This window comes from Haplochromis burtoni, unplaced genomic scaffold (assembly GCF_018398535.1).
Source record: "Haplochromis burtoni strain Fernald_Lab_line unplaced genomic scaffold, NCSU_Asbu1 Contig_105, whole genome shotgun sequence".
In the NCBI taxonomy this organism is placed as follows: Eukaryota; Metazoa; Chordata; class Actinopteri; order Cichliformes; family Cichlidae; genus Haplochromis; species Haplochromis burtoni.
Window position 1 is genome coordinate 884,454 of NW_024582466.1, and position 6,554 is coordinate 891,007.

General features: G+C 42.6%; 1 protein-coding gene across 2 annotated transcripts in view; it reads left to right on the top strand.

The window, feature by feature from the left end:
- Window positions 1–860: 860 nt before the first annotated feature.
- Window positions 861–6,554, top strand: part of sgcd (sarcoglycan, delta (dystrophin-associated glycoprotein)) — a 436,191-nt gene continuing 430,497 nt past the window's right edge. For both annotated transcript variants that reach the window (XM_005927881.3, XM_005927882.3), the window contains exon 1: window positions 861–1,672. The gene's annotated coding sequence lies outside the window, so the exon portion shown is untranslated. The remainder of the gene's footprint in view (window positions 1,673–6,554) is intronic.

Sequence of the window (6,554 nt, forward strand, 5' to 3'; positions counted from 1 at the left end):
GACAGGAAACAGCGCATCTGCATGGAAAAATACTACAGTGCTTCACACACATTCCCTACAGTTACAACACAATCTGCAGTAAGCACAGAGTGTGTATATGAAATGTGTAAATACATGATCAAACACATAAATATGTCTATAAAGTCAAAAATTAAAGACGGAGCACAAAATAGGCAATAAAGTGAAATCCATATCCAAATAAAGAGAAGGCTGAAACAAGTCTATAAATAGTTTATAAGTTTATACAGTGCAGCTGTGTAAATATATGTTGCTGGTGTGTGTGTGTGTGTGTGTGTGTGTGTGTGTGTGTGTGTGTGTGTGTGTGTGTGTGTGTGCGCCTACACCAGGGTCTTAAAGTGTCCACGTGTTTCCTTCTCGTGCGTGAGCGCGTGCGTCTTTAAATATTCTAATCAATGTTTACGACCCCTGGCAAGAGGTGGGCTGTCGGTGTGCCAGCTTCACTGCAGGTGGAGGACTCTGCCAACCCCCAGCAGACACCACCACCTCCACTCTGTGCACGAATTCCATTTTGCTTTGGGAGAGAATCCCTCCTCTCAGGTTTCTTTAACCTTTTAAACACCCTGATTCTTCCCTCTGTCAGTGATTTTAGAACTCAGCCTCTTCTCTGCATCCTCTCTCGTGTGTCGCTCTTTTTTTTTTTCCCCTCTCTCTCCATTTCAAACCATGATCCCCGCTCAGCTCCTGCAAGGAAAACTCCACCTACTCAGTTCTGTTAATGTAGTCACTGACGGTGCAAGCAGCTCCCTCCCCTCTGCTCACTTTCTCTCTCACTTTCTCTCTTCCAGGCATCTCCCCCTCAACCTTCCTCCTCCTCCTCCTCTGAGCATCCTCTCCTCTCACATCGCTCTTTGCCTCCACTTGCGCTCGCAGCCTCCTGCCTGTTCGCATCTCTCCGCTCTCTTCTCTCCGCCTGTCCTCCTGTATTGCGCGCGCACACATATATGCATGCATGCGCACACTTTCACTCTTTCTTTCTCTCTCTCTGTCTGTCTCAGTCACATCGCTCCTGTGCAGACTTGAGTAAGCCCCGGAGAGGAGATGATGCCGGTGGTGATTCTGTTGGAGCTCTTTTGGTGATTTTTTTCCAGGGGTTTTTTTTTCCCCATTTAAACAAACAGAAAACTAGACTCAGAGAAATGTTGATGCAACAGCACCTCTTCTCTCCGTGCTTTGTTGATCTGCCTGCCGTCTGCCCAGCATCAGCCCATTTTGGGGGGATTTAAGCGACAGAGAGTGTGCTGCGCCGGCTGTGCGCTCTGCGGCTCTGGTGCACTGGATCTTCTTCCTCACCGCTTTAATTCACACAGAAGGATGATCAGTTCTTTGCGCCGACAGGAATATTACTACTTCAGCTGTCAATACTCTTATCCACTTCTTTGCCCCAGCCAGATCGCAGTCTGAAGCGCTCCGGTCCCCTGAAGGGAAGAAGAAGCATGTCAGAGGCACCTGTGTTGCACATGGAAATGAGCCGTCTGCTGCTGCTGCTGCTGCTGGACTCCAGCCTCTAAACTAAAGAGATTATCCCCAAAATAACAGAAGAAATTGGATCCTAAGAGTTTCCTTCTGACCAGCTGAGAATTCCTGTAGCTGCTTAACCAGCTCTATGATTTTCTGACTTCCCAAGCCTTTGATTTTGGCATCTGACTAAGAGGTAAGGCTGCTATTACTTTGCAATGTGGCTTACTCTAGCCTGCTCATCCTCAGCAACCTTGATTCTGCACTTTGGAGAGAAACGGCTCAGTCTCGGAGATGTGGCAGATTCTGTTGTTGCTTTGCTTGGTTACTTTGCAGTCTTCCAGAGCTAATTTTCACCAGAAGCTGAGTCCACTATTGGGCTTGCCCCAGCTTTCTGTCATTAGTCGGGGCTGGCACTCTGTCCTGTTTACTACTGTCTGCATCATCCACTGTCTGTAGCAGTGTGGCTCTCGCCGTGTGTTTCTGCTCAGCAGAAATGAATGGCACTGCAGCTGAGAAGCCAGAGGTGTTTCGTGTTAAGTGGATTTCTAGAAGCAGAGAGTTTGTCATGATCTGTCTGCTGCTGTGAGTGCACAGGAATTAGAGATGAGCTGCAGGTATTTCGAGTATATTGAATCCTTTTTTAGAGCGCAAGGTTCATTATATTATACTTGTTGTCCTTCCTAAAAACCAGCCAGCTCAAGTTTGTAGGTATAGTTTTTCATTTTTTCACATCTTAGATATCAGAATCTCTTCTGCTGATTTCTGTCGGTTTATTCTGGCTACACTTTTAAAGCAGAATTACTCAGCGGCTCGCATCGACACGCTTAGCACTTATTTGAAGTGTTACATGTAATTGGCATTGGACATGGACCTTCTTCCTGCATGTAGGGATCTACTTGGCATCCAGATTATATGCAAAGTACTCAAAAGTATTCAGTAATGCCTAGGTTAGTCCCTGTCGGATAGAATTACTGTGTGGTGTCTGTATATGGAAACACAGATGTGGGGTAATTGCATTCAGGGATTCGCTGTACAGTCTGTTCAGTTTCAGAGTGTGTGCCAACTTCAGCTGAATTAAGCAGCATTTTTCACACAGAGAGGATTCGACACTGTAAGTCTAAAATTTGGCACCAGCGTGTTCCCTCGTGTGATGGTGTCACTGGACCACGTCTCCGTACAGAAATCCAAAGGGAAACTGCATTCCCAGGTACCCTGTAGTCCTTGGATCATCGCTCCTCTGGCTTTCTCGGTGGATATGTTGACTAGATTGAATTGCTTTTGTTGAAAATGGGATATAACCTGCTGGCTCATCGGCTCCAAGAATAGTCAGATGCATTTACAGTCCATCTAGCGTACATACCATAAAAATTGAATATCTTGAGTGCTTTGAGCCATAATGCTGAAAGTCCTCGAAAAGCTACTGAAAATATGTGTATCTGTAAATAGTAACAGCAGAGTCTTCTCTCAATCAAAGGACGTCCACGGTGCAAAACACGTCCAAGGACATAAACGATTTGGTGTTCTAGTCAGATTGTTGGGTTTGAAACAACTGGAAACTTCTTGCTGGTGTACAGTTTATCATCTCTTAGAAATCTGTCATTTTCTGTGTGTGCAATTGTTTTGGCTCTTCTGGAGAGCTCATCAGAGATTACTTGCATCCTTTCCTACAACCCTGTCTGAATCGCTCTCTTTTAAAAAGCACATCGAAGGCTGCAAACAAGAACCATACATGTCGGTAGTAGATAAAGTAAAAGTGGTGGAACGAAAGTGCTCTTAGGCATCATCAAAGTGCTCATAATGTCTCTTACAAGAAAAGCGTTCAACATGTTTTAAAGAAAACAAAGGTATCCCAAGTCGTCTTCACTGAACGCACTCGTACTTTCAGTGAGCGTTAACATGAATCACTGTTGAGCGAGTGGGTGCCGTGAAGTGACAGCCCCTTGCTATTGGCACGGTTAGGACTAATGGCATTTCAGACAACACAACTGCTAGCAGCACTGCTGAGACCATATGAATATTTAATTGACTTTCATCACCAACTATTGCTAAAACTTTCCTAGTAAATCTCTAAATGTCCCAGTGAGTTGAAGAATGTCACTGAAATATCTGCAAGTCAATGAAAACAAGAAATTGTTACCACATCATAAGACAATATGCAAAATAAAACAAACGTTCCTACAGAGCTGAATCATTTGTAACTCATGCAGATTTGAATGCTCTATATAAGAAAAACGGGTCAAAAACTAAATGTGTACTTGCATTGTTTTTATGAAATGAGTCAGTCTTTGGTTCTTTATTAGTTTGTAGTAATTTAATTTGGTAAGGCGCAGTGATGGGGACTGCATGTATGGTTCATTTCAATTAAATTTTATTTATACAGCACCGAATCACAACAACAGTCGCCTTGAGGTGCTTCATATTGTAAGCTAGACCAATATATAGTACATACAGAGAAAAACCCAACAATCATATGACCCCCTATGAGCAAACAGTTTGGCGACAGTGGGAAAGAAAAACTCCCTTTTAACAGGAAGAAACCTCCGGCAGAACCAGGCTCAGGGAGGGGCGGGGCCATCTCCTGTGACCGGTTGGGGTGAGAGAAGGAAGACGGGATAAAGACATGCTGTGGAAGAGAGACAGAGGTTAATAACAGATATGATTCAGTGCAGAGAGGTCGAGTAGGATGGCTCCGGGCAGTTTATCAAGTTAAATAGATAAACTTTATTTTTTTGTATTTTTTTGTGGTTTCATTTCTAAATATGAATATTGTTTTAACAACTGAACTAAATCTTGTCATTGGTGCTGAATCAGGATCAGGTGACCATCCCTTAGTTAGGTTGCCCTAGGTCTGCGCTACTGGCTTCCCATAATGTGTTTCTTCTTCACTCACCTTTTTTCACTAACTGTGTCTTTACACACCTCTCTGCATTTAATCATTAGATATTATTATTTCTGTCTCTCTTTCCCTGCATGTCTTTTGTCTTGATCTCCTCCCGTCACTCCAAGCTGGTCAGAGGCTACTCCTGTCTGAGCCTGGTACTCCTGGAGGTTTCTTCCTATTAAAAGGGAGTTTTTCCTTCCCACTGTCACCAAGCACCTTGCAATGACTGTTGCTGTGATTTGGCGCTATATAAATAAAAGTGAATTGAATTGGACCTTAACTTTGAGTTCTTGTGAAGGGTAACAAATTTTTTACTATAAATTTATTATTTTTGAATATAATTTTCTTCTTCCAAGGCTGTCTATTAACAGCCTTTTTTTGACCCAGCTGTCTTGTATGTAAAAACTCAACGTAGTGAATAATATGTTGAAATTCTAGCCTTAATTACAGCAACATACATCCAGCTGTCAGCTCTGTGATTACTCAGGCAAGCCACAACTGATCATGTCACCGTAAAAGAGGAAGCTTATTAATAAATATAGTAACAGTCCCACTTTCGGAATAGCCTCTTTGTCCTGTTATATCGTACAAACATTTCACATCTTCATACTACCTGTAAACGAATAAACGCTGACACATGGTCACTTGTCGCTGCAGATCCTTCTTGAAAGATCTCATGATTTGTAATTTAATGATGTCAGCGTGTGATAATTATCTGCTGTGTCAACATCGATTTCGTTCTGGCCGAGCACCAGATTTACTAATGGTTTGCGGCAGGCAATTTACTGCTGTTTGCGCTATTATTTAATGTTGAAAAAAGGCATCTCGTTTTTGATATTGCTGTAATAGTTGACTATAAGAGGGTTAATATAGCAGAAGGTGATGTTACCAGAATAAGCATTTAATTGGTGCAAGTGAGTTGTGCAAAGCTTTGAGCTAGGTGTCAAAGCTGCGTCTCTGTCCTTGAGACCTTCAGAGTCCTGGTTTCCTGTTGCTCTTTCAATGTTGAACTTAAGTTGGAGCTTCAGAGAGGAAAATGGTATAATCGCTCAATACACTAGCAACTTTTTATTCACACATAATGAAAACTGCAGCGAGCACAAACAGTGCTTTACAGTGTGGGCTGTAAAAGTGCTGTGTGTCTTTACTCAGCAGTGTGCACACAGAGCTCTGCAGCCACACAAGTCTACATTTAAGTAGTTTCCTTTTAATTTTTTCTATCAAAATACACATTAAAGTCTGCCATTACATCATGTGTACCATGCTACATTTTATGTTTTTTCTTTATTGTGTATCTGTCTGCTTTTAAGCTTTCAGAATTTCACTATGTGACTGCAGAGCAGCAAAATATTTTAAATCACAACAAAAATAGTTTGTCGTTAATCAAAAAAAGAGCTAAATCTTAGTTTCATTTATTACACTAAAGAACCAGCTAATGCAGGGACTTGAACCAGGGCATATTCTACCACAACCAATGGTTTCACAGGCACACATCATGTTTTGTGCCAAAGTTTGAATTGTTTTTGTCATTTCTCCTGAGACATTTATGAGAAACAACAGACAGTAAAAGGAAACAGATGAGACTAGTGGAGGAGGACGGGAAGGTGAGAGATGACAAGGCAGAAAATTGTTGAAAGAGCAAGAAAGAATAAAGGGAGGGATTTATAGGAACAGTGGGGGACTGCAGGTGGTGATCAAGAGCAGACAACAACAGTGTTCCCGTCAGAAGCCGGCACTATGATATGGGTCACTTGGACATGACAGCTGGTAAAGAAACATGAATAATAAATTTTGGGAAAGGTGTAGTGATGAATACTGCATTAGAGCAGAAGAAGCTCTGAGCCGTTTCTTCCCTCTAATCCAGCAATCACTCAAGGATTACTTAGGGTAGAAATGCTGGCCTGTGTGCACGCAAATTATACACACACACACGCACAGCACGTGATCATGTGATGCATAACTACATTAGACCTCAGAGGACAACACCTAGAAGCTGATCTGGTGCCAGAGGACAACCTTCCGTGTCCTTCAGCATCACGACACCTTACACAAATCAACTCATTTTAGTGGTCTGATGACAGCCTTTAGTGTCCTTGTTTAGCCTTGGGACACATATGTGTGTGTGTGTGTGTGTGTGTGTGTGTGTGTGTGTGTGTGTGTGTGTGTGTGTGTGTGTGTGTGTGTGTGTGTGTGT